Here is a 15,370-nt window from a genome sequence, read left to right as displayed (position 1 = left end):
CCTCTACCAAAAAACAGAGTGAATGTGTGCAAGACAATTTTTCCACAGACTGGGAGTGAGGGAATAATTTCAGGATGATTCAAGTGCATTACATATATTGTGCACTTTATTTCTACTATTACTACATAGTAATATATAATGAAATGATTCTACAACTCACTATAACGTAGACTCAGTGGGATCTCTGAGATTGTTTTCCTGCAACTAGACTGTCCATCTGGGGTGATGGGAGACAGTAACAGAATATCAGGCATTAGATTCTCATAAGGAGTACACAACCTAGATCCCTCACATGCACACTTCACAACAGAGTTTGTGCTCCTATGAGAATCTAATGCTGCTGCTGATCTGACAGGACATGGAGCTCAGGTGGTCATGCAAGCGATGGGAGGGGCTAGAAATACAGATGAAGTTTCCCTTCACTCGCCTGCTGCTCACCTCCAGCTCTGTGGCCCTGTGGTTGGAGACCGCTGCTCAAGTGCATTTGAAAGGATCCATCCCACGCCATTCTTCAGAGTCATCTTTACTGCTGCAGTGGTCAACTTGTAGCACCCCTAAGCTCGCAGGACATATGCTTCAACTGGCATTTCACAATCAACAGTATGTGGCAGCTTGAGTCATTGTGAGCTCACTTCCTGGAAATCACCAGCATCCCATATCCCATTAGCAAGGAGCTCAGCACTGCTCCTTGGATAACCAAACCTATTCCCAAATCCCATCTATGTGCGTCTATCTCCTGGTACCCTTCCTAGCATCAATTCTGTATTTGTAGGAGTCCAATCAGGAGACACAAACCACTCAAAAGTTTAAACTAGAATGAGCAAGATGGCTCACACCTGTAATCCCAGCACTCTGGGAGGCCAAGGTGGGTGGACTGCTTTGAGCTCAGGAGTTTGAGAACAGTCTGGGAAACATGGCGAAACCTCGTCTCTACAAAAAACACAAAAATCAGCTGGGTGTGGTGGCACTTACCTGTAATCCCAGCTACTCGGGAGGCTGAGGCAGGAGAATTGCTTGAGCCTGGCAGGTGGAGGCTGCAGTGAGCAGAGGTTGTGCCACTGTACTCCAGCCTGGGTGACAGTGTGAGACCCGGTATCAAAAAGAAAAAATGTATATATATATATGTAAATTTAACATAAAAAGTATTAATTTTGGCCAGGCAAAATGGCTCATGCCTGTAATCCCAGCACTTTGGGAGGCCAAGGCAGACAGATCACCTGAGGTCAGGAGTTCGAGACCAGCCTGACCAGCATAGAGAAACCCCATCTCTACTAAAAATACAAAATTAGCTGGGCATGGTGGCACATGCCTGTAATCCCAACTACTCGGGAGGCTGAGGCAGGAGAATCGCTTGAACCCGGCAGGTGGAGGTTGCGCTGAGCCGAGATAGCGCCATTGCACTCCAGCCTGGGCAATAAGAGTGAAACTCCATCTCAAAAAAAAAAAAAAAAAAGGTATTAATTTTTACAGAGGATCAGCACAATGAGGGACACACTAGCACAAAGTAAAGACAACTCTAGAGAATACGGAACTAGCAGAGGCCAGGCATTGTGGCTCATGCCTGTAATCCCAGCAATTTGGGAAGCCTAGGCAGGAGGATCGCTTGAGGCCAGGAGTTGGAGACCAATCAGTGCTAAATAGTGAGACTCTGTGTCTACCAAAAAAAAGAGACATTAGCCAGGTGTGGTGGTGGTGCACACCCGTAGTTCCAGCTACTTGGGAGTCTGGGGTGGGAGAAATCCCTTGAGCCTGGGAAGTCTACACTACAGTGAGCCAAGATTGTGCCACTGCACTCCAGCCTGGGCGACAGAGTGAGACCCTGTCTTAGAAAGAAAAAAGAAAAGAAAGTGTTAATCCCCCTATGGGAATCTCCTCTTCTCCTGCCCTCTCTGGAACCTCACTTGTCAGTTCTTCTTCCCACTTTCCTGTATCTTTAACCTATCCCCCACTTTTAGCTCTTTCCCATCATCATTTAAATTACTCAAACTTCTTCTGTTTTAAAAACCTCTCCCTAAACTCAGGGAGAGGTCTCCTGCACACCCATTGAGCCATCTGCTCTCCCTGGTGCCTTCTCTACAGCAGCCTGAGCCATGTCTCTAATCCATGAATCTCATCATGTTACTCCCCCATTTACATCACTTCTCCTTGCCTCAGGGATTAAGTCCAAACTCCTTAACAGCCCCTGCTCTGCCCTGCCTTGCAAGGCAGCCTCACTGCTTGCCCCTCTCCATTTCATCTGCTATGGAGTCCAACTGAGCCTCATCTGCCCCTTGAACGCACACTCTTTCTCCTCTGGGAGTCTCTGAAGTGGGTAACATCCTCTGCTTATAATATGCTTCCCCTTAAACCTCTACTCTCTTCCTAGCTAGCTTTGACTCCTCTGTCACTTGTCCGCTTTGGCATCACCTCCTCATAGAAGACTTCTATGACTCCCGAGATTCTCAGGAGCATGGCAGGTGAAGTGCTCCTCCCATGAATGAATGGAGATTAGGGAGTGTGTGTTATTCATGCTTAATTCACCAGTGCTTAGCTGAGTACCTGGCATAAAATAGTTACTGTGGTGGCCAAAGTAATAACCCCCACCGCCACCAATTGCTCATGTCCTATGTTACACAGCACAATTACATAGGAAGGGGGAATTAAGAGTGCAGATAAAATTAATGTTGCTCATCAGCTGACCTTAAAACAAGATTATCCTGGAGTATCTAGGAGAGCCCAGGTAATTACAAGCATTCTTTAAAACTGGAAGAGGGAGGCAGAAGGTTAAGAACCAGAGAAAGTGGGCACAATGGCTCATGCCTGTAATACCAATACTTTGGGAGGCCAGGGTAGGAAAATCCCTTGAGTGCAGTTCAAGGTCAGCCGTGGCAACATACTGAGGTCCCATCTCTACAACAAAATAAAAACAAAATTCACTGAGTGTCACGATGCTTACCTGTAGTCCCAGCTACTGGGAAGGCTGACATGGTAGGATTGCTTGAGCCTGGGAGTTTGAGGCTATAATGAGCCATGATAGGACCACTGAACTCCATCCTGAGTGACAGGGCAAGGTCCTGTTTCTGAAGAAAAAAAGGACATTGGAATCAGGGTCCTCTCCATCCTGAGGTGCCTACAAGGCATCTCTCTCTGCAAATGAGTAAACATCACCCTCCAACTCCTTACAGAGTGGAGCAACAGGGAAAACTCCTTCACCTCATTTCTGTGCTGCTTGGGAGGCCTGGACAGCCCAATAACCAGCTCCTTGCTGATGAAGCAATCAGGAAATGGCTCTAGTTGAGCTAAGGAGAATTTGGATCCTTCTTTTGGTTCTCAGTAGGCAGGATAGGGGCCAGGCATGGTGGCTCATACCTGTAATCCTTGCACTGTGGGGGGCCAAGGTGAGAGGATTGCTTGAGGCCAGGAGCTCAAGAACAGCCTGGACGACATAGCAAGACCTGGGTGGCATACACCTGTGGTCCCTACTACTTGGTAGGATGAGGTGGGAGGATTGATCACTTGATCCCAGGAGTTTCAGGCTGCAGTGAGCCATGATCACACCACTGCACTTCAGCCTGGGTGACAGAGCCAGACCATGTCACAAAAAGTTAGAAAGAAAAAAAAAAAGAGAGAGGGAGAGAGACTATACACAGGCACCACCACATTTGGCTAATTTTTAAATATTCTGTAGAGACAAGGTCTTGCTAGGTTGCCCAGGCTAGTCTAAAACTCCTGGCAACAGGCTGGGCATGGTGGCTCATGCTTGTAATCCCAGCACTTTGGGAAGCTAAGGCAGGCAAATCACCTGAAGTCTGGAGTTCGAGACCAGCCTGGCCAACATGGTGAAACTCTGACTCTATCAAAAATACAAAAATTAGCTGGGCAGTAATGGCGTGTACCTGTAGTCTCACCTACTCGGGAGGCTGAGGCAGGAGAATCACTTGAACCTGGGAGGTGGAGGTTGCAGTGGACTCCATCACTGCACTCCACCCTGGGTGACAGAGCGAGACTCTGTCAAAAACAACAACAACAATAACAAAAACAAAAACAACAACAACAAAAAAAACTCCTGGCATCAAGACATCTTCCTGTCTTAGCCTCCCAATGCCCCGGGATTATACTGTTTCCTATAATTGAAGACACTTGTTCTTATACTGCTTTAAGGTATAAAGGAAGAAAAAAAAACAGATAATGGCAAATGTTGGTGAAGGCCGGGCATGGTGGCAGCCTGTAATTCCAGAACTTAGGGAGGCTGAGGTGGGCAGATCACTTGAGGCCAGGAGTATGAGACCAGCCTGGGCAACATGGTAAAATCCCATCACTACAGAAAAATATAAAAATTAGCCAGGCATGGTGGCGTACACCTGTAATTTTCAGCTACTCAGGAGGCTGAGATGAGAGAATCACTTGTGCCTGGGAGGTCAAGGCTGCAGTGAACTGTGATGGCATCATTGCACTGCAGCCTGAGAGACAGAGCAAGCCCCTATCTAGAAAAAAAAAAATGTCAGTGAAGATGTGGAGGAATTGGAACCCACATACATTACTGGTGGGAACATAAAATTGTGTAACCATTTTGTTTGGGTATTTCTTTTCTTGTCATTTTAATTGGATTTTTAAAAAATCAAGACAGGGTTTCACTATCTTGCCCAGGCTGGTCTTGAATTCATGGGCTCAAGCCATCCTCCTAGCTGAGCCTCCTGAGTAGCTGGGATTACAGGTGTGAGCCATTGCACCCAACTGGTATAGCCACATTAGAAAACAGTCTGGCAGTTTCTCAAAAGGCTAAATGTACAGTCATCCTATAATGCAACAATTTCACTCCTAGGCATATATCCCAGAAAAATAAAAATATATGTCCACACAAAAACTTGTACAACAATCTTCATAGCAGCATTATTCATAATGACCAATACATGGAATACATGGAAACAACCCAAATATCCACCAACTGATGAACAGATAAACAAAATGCAGTGTGTCTCTACCATGGAATACTGCCATAGAAGGAATGAAATATTGATACACACTATGACATAAAGGAACTTTGAAAACACTGTGCTAAGAGGGAAAAAAAGCCACAAAAGATCACATATTGTACAATTCTATTTGTCCAGATTAGGCAAATCTACAGTGACAAAAAAATTAATCAATGGTTGCCTAAGGCTGGGGGCGAAGGTAGGTGGGGAGAGTAGGAGGTAGTGGCTAAGGGGTATGGATTTCTCTATAGGGTAATGAAAGGTTCTAAAAGTGATGTGGTGATCGATGCACAGCTCTGTGAATATTCTAAAACCTACTGAATTGCAGATTTCAATAAATAAAGTGAATGGTACGTGAATATTTTAATAAAGCTATTATTTAAAATAATAATAATAGGGGGCTGGGCACAGGTGGTCATGCCTGCCTGTAATCCCAGCACTTTGGGAGGCTGAGGCAGGAGGATCACTTGAGGTCAGGAGTTTTGAGCCCAGTCAGAGCAACGTGGCAAGATCCCGTCTCTATGATAAAAAATTAGCTGGACATGGTGGCACATGTCTGTAGTCCCAGCTACTTGGGAGACTGAAGTGAGAGAACCGCTTGAGCCCAGGAGTTTGAGGCTACAGTGAACCATGATCATGTCACTGTACTGTAGCCTGAGCAACAGAGCAAGACGCTGTCTCTGAAAAGGAAAGAAAACAAATGCAAGTTTTTATCACTTTGTGAGTGTAGCCACGTTGGAGGAGAAATAGACAATAATAAAAGAGCACTGAATAATGATGGTGAGTAGCTGGTTAGGCTCAGTTGCTAGCTAAATGGCTTCTAAAAAATTCAATAAAGTTACAGCTCTGGGGACAGTCATGTGGTCAAAGAATGAACGCTAAATTCATTACAATTGCCCATGGTCTTTATTTACATGCCTTCTAGTGAAAAATTCCTAAGTGCCTAAACAGCAAGTCTGCAATGATAGCAGCTGTTTATTAAAGACTACAAAAAAGAAATGGAGGCCGGGCGTGGTTGCTCACATCTGTACTCCTTGAATTTTGGGAGGCTGAGGCAGGCAGACTGCCTGAGGTCAGGAGCTCCAGAGGAGCCTGGCCAACATGGTGAAACCCCATCTCTACTAAAAATACAAAAATTAGCTGGGTATGGTGGCGGGCGCCTGTAATCCCAGCTACTCAGGAGGCTGAGGCAGGAGAATTGCTTGAACCCAGAAGGTGAAGGTTGCAGTGAGCCAAAATCGCACCATTGCACTCCAGCCTGGGTGACAAGAGAAAGACTCTTATCTTAAAAAAAAAAAAAAGAAAGAAAAGAAATGGCATCTTCTTCAAGAATTACATCGTGTTTCATGATAAAGAAGTTCTAATTTTGCATTTGTTCAAGTATTGATGAGATTTAGCCAATATGACACCCATCTTGGATAAAATGCAAACAACACAATTTCATTTTCTCATTAACAAAACCGATTAAGTAGTCTAATATAAATTCTGATCTTATTAAAAACTGATCAGATTTTAAAAATTATGGAATTATGGAGCCAATAAGATGTTACAACCTGTTCCAAGGGGAATTCCAAAATCCACACATATCTGAGACCATCAAGTATGATGAAATATATTTGATTACTATATTGAAAAATAAACTGATTACATAGCCAACAATTGGACAGGGGTCTCCTCATCCACAGCCACACAAACCCGATCAGGCAGCTATATGGTTACAAGGCCTACATAGCCTAGAAGGGACTGGTCTGACTTGAGATTTCATTTGTATTTGTATTTTGAGACAGGGTCCCATTCTGTCACCCAGCATGGAGTGCAGTGGTATAATCATAGCTCACTGCAACCTTGACCAACTGGGCTCAAGAGATGCTCCTGCCTCAGCCGCCCCCATACCTGGGAATACAGGCAAGTACCACCATGTCAGGCACTTTTTTCATTTTTGTAGAGAGAGAAGACTTGCTATGTTGCCCAAGCTGGCCTCAAACTCCTAGAATCAAGAGATCCGCCCATCTCAGCCACATGAGTAACTGGGGCCATAGGTACATACCATCATGCCTGGCTATATTTATTTTATTTTTTTAATTTATTTTTTTATTTTTGTAGAGAGGAGGTCTTGCTGTGTTGCCCAGGCTGCTCTCAAACTCGTGGCCTTAAAACATACTCCCATCTCTGCCTCTCAAACTGTTGGAACTATAGGTGTGAGCCACTGTACCTGGCCTGACTTGAGATTTCTTTTATCTAGCATCCTTTACTTGGTAGGATTGGGAAAGGCAGTAGTGTTTTTTAAAATTACTTAATAATTCAATCAGAATCAAACTCAACCTTGACCACTGCCTTCTCTCACAGCCCACATCCAGTCTGTCAGGAAATCCTACTGACTGACTTCAACAAGTATCCAGGCTCTAACCATCTCTCACCACCACCGTGAACCCGGTCAGGATCACTATCATCTCCCACCGGGATGTTGCCACAGCTTGGCCCCCATGCTTCTACCCAAATCTTCCCATAGTCTTTCTCAACTTGGCAGCCAGGTCGTGCTTTTAAATCAGGAGACAGATCATGTCGCCTCTCTGCTCAGAAGCCCTCGGTGGTTCCCATTTTAGTCAGAGTAAAAGCCAAAGCCCCAGCAATAGCATCCCAGGGCTTACACGATCTGTACCGATCCCAGCCCAGCAACTTCCTGGCCTCCTCGCTGATTTCGCTCCCTCTATCTCTTTGCTCCACTGGCCTCCTTCCAGAGCCTCAAACACACCAGAGAGTTTCCTCCTAATGCCTTTATCCTGTTGACTCAGCCTACAATGCTCTTCCCTCAGCACCTTGGCCAGCTCCATCACCTGCTTCAAACTTTTGCTCAATATTCACTTATGAGGCCAACCCTGACCACTCTACTTAATACTGCCATCTGTCCCCATTCCCACCATGCTCATTTCTTTCTTTCTTTTTGAAACAAGGTCTTGCTTTATTGCCCAGGCTGGAGTACACTGGTGCAATCACAGCTCACAGCAACTTCAACCTCCCAGGCTTAAACAATCCTCCCGCCTCAGCCACCCTAGGAACTGAGACTACAGCTGCATGCCACAACACATGGCTTTTTTTTTTTTTTTTTTTTGAGACGGAGTCTCGGTCGCCCAGGCTGAAGTGTAAGGGTGCGATCTTGGCTCACTGCAATGTCTGCCTTTTGGGTTCAAGTGATTCTCTGCCTCCCGAGTAGCTGGGATTACAGGCACCCACCACCACACCTGGCTAATGTTTGTATTTTTAGTAGAAATGCGGTTTCACCATCTTGGCTAGGCTGGTCTTGAACTTCTGACCTCGTGATCCACCCTCCTCGGCCTCCCAAAGTGCTGGGATTACAGGCGTGAGCCACTGCGTCTGGCCTTTTAAAAAATTTTTTTTTAGACATGAGGTCTCATTATGTTGCCCAGGCTGGTCTTAAGCTCCTGGGCTTAAGCGATCCTCCCACCTCAGCCTCCTAAAGTTCTGGGATTACAGGCGTGAGCAACTGTAACATGAGGTCCCAGCTTCATGTTCATTTTTTGTTGTTGCTACAACAAAGTACCCTACATTTAGTGGCATCAAACACCACGAATCTACCATCTTACAGTTCTGGGGGCCAGAAGCCCAACTAGGTCTATTAAGGCTAAAGTCAAGGTGTCAGAGGGGCTGCACTCCTTCTGGGGGAGGCTCTAGACAGAATGTGCTCCTTTGCCTTTTCCAGCTTCTAGAAGCCACCCCCATTCCTTGACTTACCTCGTGACTCCATATTCAAGGCCAGAAGTGCAGCATCTTCAAATCTCCCTCTCTGACCTCTTCTTCCATTACCACATCACTTTCTCTAATTCTGACTCTCCTACCTCCTTCTCTTATAAAGATCCTTGTGATTGGTGGGTATGGGGGCTCCCATCTGTAATCCCAACATTTTGGGAGGCCAAAGAGGAAGGATTGCTTGAGGCCAAGAGTTAGAGATCAGCCTGGGGAAAATAGGAAGACCCTGCCTTTACAAAATTAAAATTAAAATTAAAATCAGCTGGACATGGTGATGCACGCCTGTAGTTCCAGCTACTGAAGAGGCTAAGGTGGGAGGATTGCTTTAGCCTAGGAGGTCAAGGCTGCAGTGAGCTATGATCACATCACTGCACTCCAGCCTCAGTGGCAGAGTGAGACTCTGTCTCCAATATAAGAAAAGAAATATACATTTGGTCTCTGCCCCTGGTTCCTGGCATAGAGCTTCCAAAGCTCTTATAAAGCCCTTCGTGACAGAGGTAATAGGAGCATTTTCTGTTTTGATATTTAGTCTTAGTCCCAGGTTCCTGACACAAGGGCCTCTAAGGTCTTTCAGATCTGCAGCATGGTAAGAATGCATGTGGGATGCTGTTGAGCTAACAGGGTGGCTGCAAGCTCCTAGACTGCTTCAGGAGGAGGGCTAGCTGCCAGAGAAAGCAACCACATTTTTTTTAAAAAACAGAGTTTGGCTCTTGTAGCCCAGGCTGGAGTGCAATGGCACAATCTCAGCTCACTACAACCTCCACCTCCCGGGTTCAAGCAATTCTCCTGCCTCGGCCTCCCGAGTAGCTGGAATTATAGGGATGTGCCACAACGCCTAGCTAACTGTTGTTATTTTTAGTAGAAACAGGGTTTCACCATGTTGGTCAGGCTGGTCTCAAACTCTTGACCTCAAGTGGTCCATGTGCCTCAGCCTTCCAAACTGCTAGGATTACAGGAGTGAGCCACCGCACCTGGCCCCAACCACATTTTTTGAGGCTTGGAACTTTCAGCCTCACCTGCTGAACTTAACTACCAATGGCCAATGATTTTATCAATCATGCCTCCATAAACACCCAAACAGCAGGGTTTGGAGAGCTTCTGTGTTGCTAAACACAAGGAGGTCCTGGGAGGGTAGTGTGCCCAACAGAGGGCATGGAAGCTCTGTGCCCCTCCCCACTTACCTTGTCCTGTGCATCTCTTTCATTGGCTGTTCCTGAGATGGAGCCATTACATTGAGCCAGTAATAGAAAATAAGGTGGCCAGATGCGCTGGCTCATGCCCGTAATCCCAGCACTTTGGGAGGCAGAGGTGGGCGGAATCACTTGAGCCTAGGAATTTGAGACCAACCTGGGCAACATAAGAAGACCCCATCTATACAAAAAATAAAAGAAATTAGCCAAATGTGGTGGTGGGAACCCTGTAATTCCAGCTACTTGAGAGGCTGAAGCAGGAGAATCACTTGAGCCCTGGAGGTTGAGGCTTCAATGAGCTATGATTGCACCACTGCACACCAGCTTGGACAACAGAGCGAGGCCCTGTCTCTTAAAAAGAAAAGAAAAAAAACCTGTTTTTCTAAGTTCTGTGAGTTGTTCTAGTAAATAATTAAACTCAAGAAGAGGGTCATGGGAAACCCTGATTTCTAACTGGTTGGTCAAAATACAGGTGACAACCTAGGACTTGCAACTGGCATCTGAAGTGAGGGTGGTCTTGTGGGACTGAGCCCCTAACCTGTGGGTTCTGTGCTAACTCTAGGTAGTGTCAGATTGGAATTGTGGGATACGCAGTTGATATCCAGAGAGTTGGAGAACTGGTGTAGAAACTCTGCACACACATTTGGTCAGAAGTCTGTGAGTAGAGAGAAACGTGTTGCGGGAAGTCAGGGACCCCAAACAGAGGGACTGGCTGAAGCCACGGCAGAAGAACATAAATTGTGAAGATTTCATGGACATTTATTAGTTCCCCAAATTAATACTTCTATAATTTCTTAGACCTGTCTTTACTGCAATCTCTGAACATAAATTGTGAAGATTTCATGGACACTTATCACTTCCCCAATCAATACCCTTGTGATTTCCTATGCCTGTCTTTACTTTAATCTCTTAATCCGGTCATCTTCGTAAGCTGAGGATGAATGTCCCCGCAGGACCCTGTGATAATTGCGTTAACTGCACAAGTTGTTTAAACAATATGAAACCTGGGCACCTTGAAAAAAGAACAGGATAACAGCAATTTCAGGGAACAAGGGAGATAACCTTAAACTCTGGCTGCCTGTGGGCCGGGTGGAACAGAGCCATATTTCTCTTCTTTCAAAAGCAAATAGGAGAAATATTGCTGAATTATTTTTCTCAGCAAAGAACATCCCTGAGAAAGAGAATGCATCCCTAAGGGGAGGCCTCTGAAATGGCCGCTTTGGGGACGGCTGTCTTTTACAGTCGTAGATAAAGGATGAAATAAGCCCTGGGTTCGCGTGGCGCTCCCAGGCTTATCAGGACAAGGAAATTCCCGCCTAATAAATTTTGGTCTGATGGGTTGTCTGCTCTCAAACCCTTTCTCCTGATAAGATGTTATCAATGACAATGCGTGCCCGAAACTTCATTAGCAATTTTAATTTCGCCCCGGTCCTGTGGTCCTGTGATCTTGCCCTGCCTCCATTTGCCTTGTGATATTTTATTACCTTGTGAAGCATGTGATCTCTGTGACCCATACCCTATTCGTACACTCCCTCCCCTTTTGAAAATCACTAATAAAAACTTGTTGGTTTTGTGGCTTGGGGGGCATCACGGAACCTGCTGATGTGTGATGTCTCCCCTGGACACCCAGCTTTAAAATTTCTCTCTTTTGTACTCTTTCCCTTTATTTCTCAGACCGGCTGACACTCAGGGAAAATAGAAAAGAACCTACATGAAATATCAGGGGTGAATTTCCCCGGATATCACACGGGCTCTTCTCTCACCTGTCTACCTGCTTAACTTAATAGGAGAGGCAATGCATGGTGCTCATGAACAAGGCAAGCATTAAAGTCAGACCAGACTAACATTTGACTCAGTCCTAATATTCAGGTGAGCTTGGGCAAATCGCTCATTAACGCCAAGTCTTCATCATTTTGTGCATATAATGGGGATAACTGTGGCACCCACCTGTTTTTGTGAGAATCAATGAAATATTATGCTTGATGTTATTGTGATCATGATACTATCTGACAAGGGCAGTGATGCATGATAACATCAAAAAATTAGAAACTATAATGAGGTCTCTTGGGCAAAATTCCATACAAGCAAATTACTGTCTCTACAAAGCATTTCTGCCACACTTAATTCACCATTCCCTGAACAAAATGTGCCATCTTTATTGTTCAGGTCTGTATAGTGCTGGTTTCCCTGCCTGGGCAGCTCACTCCATCCCATCCCAGCCCAATCCCCATCCCTCCACCTCCCCCTTCCCTCCCCACTCTCATACAACTCTTCCTTATCTTACAGGACTTGGCTTCAATGTCACCTTAACTGGAAGCTTCTCTCCCTCTCCAGAAGAGCTTCCGATTGCACTTGATGCATGCACTATTATTTTATCATTTTTGAGTTACAGTCCAAGTCTTTTTGTACCTGAATAACATGTTGCCCAGTCAGTTTCTCTTCCTGGATTCAGAAGTCTTTCATGGTAGGTCCAGCTAGAAGTGACAAAAAGACATTTAAAAAAAAAAAAAAAAAAGAGGGATGACACAGACAGACATCAGCACTTAAAAGTTTTAAATGATACGTGAAAAACAAAATTTAAGGGCTTCTAGGAGAAATGTAGGAGGGAAGGTGTTACTGGGAAATATGATAGAAGGTTAATTTTTATTTTATTTTTAGAGAAAGGGTCTTGCTCTATCGCCTAGGCTGGACTGCAGTGGTGCAATCACAGTTAACTGTAGCCTCAACCTCCAGGGCTTGAGCAATATTCCCATCTAATTTTTATTTTGTTTAAGAAATGCAGTCTTGCTCTTAGCAAAGCTAAAGTGCAATGGTGTGATCATAGCTTACTGCAGCCTCAACCTTCTAGACTCAAGTGATCCTCCAGTCTTAGCCTCCCCAGTAGCTCGGACTACAGGTGTGCACTGCAACGTGTAGCTCTTTTTTTTTTTTAATTTTTAGTAGAGACAAAGTGTCACTATGTTGACCAGGTTGGTGGTGATCTCCTACACTCAGGCAGTTCTCTCACCTCAGCCTTGCAAAATGCTGGGATTACAGGTGTGAGCTGCCACACCTGGCTGAGGGGGTTAATTTTTAATTATATAAAGAGCTCAAAGCAAATATTAGAAGGAGCCTAAATGCCTCCAGCAGTTGACTGGTACTGGTAAATTGTGATACATCCATATAATAAAATATTATGCAACCATGAAAAGGATTAAGATAGATCAATAGGTATTGGCACAAATGTCCACGAAATATGAAAATATGAAGTGATGTTCAATCACCATGTACGTATCTTGAAGGATATGGCCCATTTTCTCAACTGCAATTATTTCCTGAGATAAGATTATGGGTCTAAAGAGTGAAGGACATTTTTCACTTATTTAAAAGTATTTATTATTTTTATAATTTAATAAAAGATTAAACAGATCATTGAATTAGTAGACAAAATAACTCTATAAATAAATGGAAAAGACACAGATACCCCAGGCATGGTGGCTCATGCTTATAATACCAGTACTTTGGGAGGGGGTGGTGGGGGGATTGCTTGAGGCCAGGAGTTCCAGACCAGCCTAAGAAACAAAGCAAGACCTCCTCTCTAGTAAAAATAAAAAAATAAAAATAGTTGGCCAGGCATAGTGGCATGTGCCTATAGTCCCAACTACTGAGGTGGAAGGATCACCTGAGCCTAGGAGGTCAAGGCTGCAGTGAGTTGAGACTGTGCCACTACACTGAAGCCTAGGAGACAGAGCGAGACTTCATCTCAAAAAAAAAAAAAAAAAAAGGACAATAAAGAAATAAAGCTAATAAGCTAACATAAGGAAAAACAAAATATGTGACAAATAGGCTGGGCACATGGCTCACAGCTGTAATCAAGCACTTTGGGAGGCCAAGGCGGGTAGATCACGAGATCAGGAGTTCGAGACCAGCCTGATCAACATGGTGAAACCACATTTCTACTAAAAATACAAAAATTAGCCAGGCATGGTGGCATGTGCCTGTAATCCCAGCTACTCAGGAGGCTGAGGCAGGAGAATTGCTTGAACCTGGGAGGCACAGGTTGCAGTGAGCCGAGATCACACCACTGCACTCCAGCCTGGTCGACAGAGCGAGACTGCGTCTCAAAAAAGAAAAAAGAATGGGTGACAAAGTAATAATATGAGGTCTTTCATTTATCACACAGAAAATAACTTGTTAAATTATAATACCTGTGTGGGCGAAGGTGCAGTGAAATGGCCATTTTCTTGTAGTATTAGTGGTGTTTAAAATGTATATAAGCCTTCCAGCATAAAGCTTGGAAATTTTTTTTAAATCATACAGACAGTGACTCATTATACTGCCTCCCCCAACTCCTGGCCTCAAGCAATCCTCCCACCTCAGCCTCCCAAAGTGCTGGAATTACAGGCTGACAGCCACCATGCCTGAAAGCTTTGCAATTTACATCAAGGGTAATAAGAATGCTCATGCCCTGTGACTCACAGTAATCTCACTTCTGGAAATTTCACCTTTCGATATAATTCAACCTAAACAAAAGGTCATATGCACAAACACAGTGAAAATCTGGGAGTAATTTTTTTCTCTTTTTTAAAAAAAATATGGAATGCTTCACAAATTTGCATGTCATTCTTTCACAGAGGCCGTGCCAATCTCTCTATTGTTCCAACTTAAGTATGTGTGCTACTGAGGCAAGCATGAGTAATTTAAGATAGAGTGGTTAAGTGAAATAAGGAAGAATTATGGAGAATTAAAAAATCTATGCTATTTATAGGCACCTAGTAACAGCTCAGTAAATATTAGCTGCTACTATTATTATTTTTATGGTAATTTCACTCAATTAAAAACTGTCATTAAAAATTACCATTGTCATGGAACATAATGTCTCCTACTGTATAATTGTAAAAACAGATACAATTTGTCCCTTGGTATATGGGGGGATTAGTTCCAGCTCTCCCATTTCTGTGTATACCAAAATCCACGCATACTCAAGTTTTCTAAGTCAGTCCTGTGGAATCCACATATAACACAAATGGGAAAATTAGTGAGGTGTGGTGACAAGCACCTGTAGTCCCAGCTACTTGTGAGGCTGCGGCAGGAGGATTGCTTGAGCCCAGGAGGTTGAGGCTGCAGTGAGCCATAATTGTACCACTGCACTCCAGTCTGGGCAACAGAGTGAGACAGAAGGTTGACTTTTTAATAGAATTTTTCTGTTCACTTGAAGATATGGTCAGGATTGTGGCATATGAAAATTCTTCATAAAATAACTATCTAATCCAATTAATGCTGGAATTGGGAACAGCAGAAGTGTCATCTCAGAGCTACTCACAATGAAAGGTGATGTCTGGGGCTCAGGTGTGTTGAGGTCCCCATGCCTGGACTATGGGTGCTGAGTGGGATTTACTTGTCCATCCATTTTCTATATTCCAGCACTGGGTAACTAGGGTTTATCCATCTTGATAAGATGTCATTTAAATTCCACTTCGCAAG

General features: G+C 44.3%; 1 non-coding gene across 1 annotated transcript; it reads right to left on the bottom strand.

The window, feature by feature from the left end:
- Positions 1-14,475: 14,475 nt before the first annotated feature.
- Positions 14,476-14,579, bottom strand: LOC117978633 (U6 spliceosomal RNA). The gene has a single exon (XR_004669308.1). It is a non-coding gene; the product is annotated as a U6 spliceosomal RNA (small nuclear RNA).
- Between the last annotated feature and the right edge of the window lie 791 nt (positions 14,580-15,370).

Source organism: Pan paniscus, chromosome 1, assembly GCF_029289425.2.
Source record: "Pan paniscus chromosome 1, NHGRI_mPanPan1-v2.0_pri, whole genome shotgun sequence".
Classification (NCBI taxonomy): Eukaryota; Metazoa; Chordata; class Mammalia; order Primates; family Hominidae; genus Pan; species Pan paniscus.
This window is presented reverse-complemented; position numbering and strand designations above follow the sequence as displayed.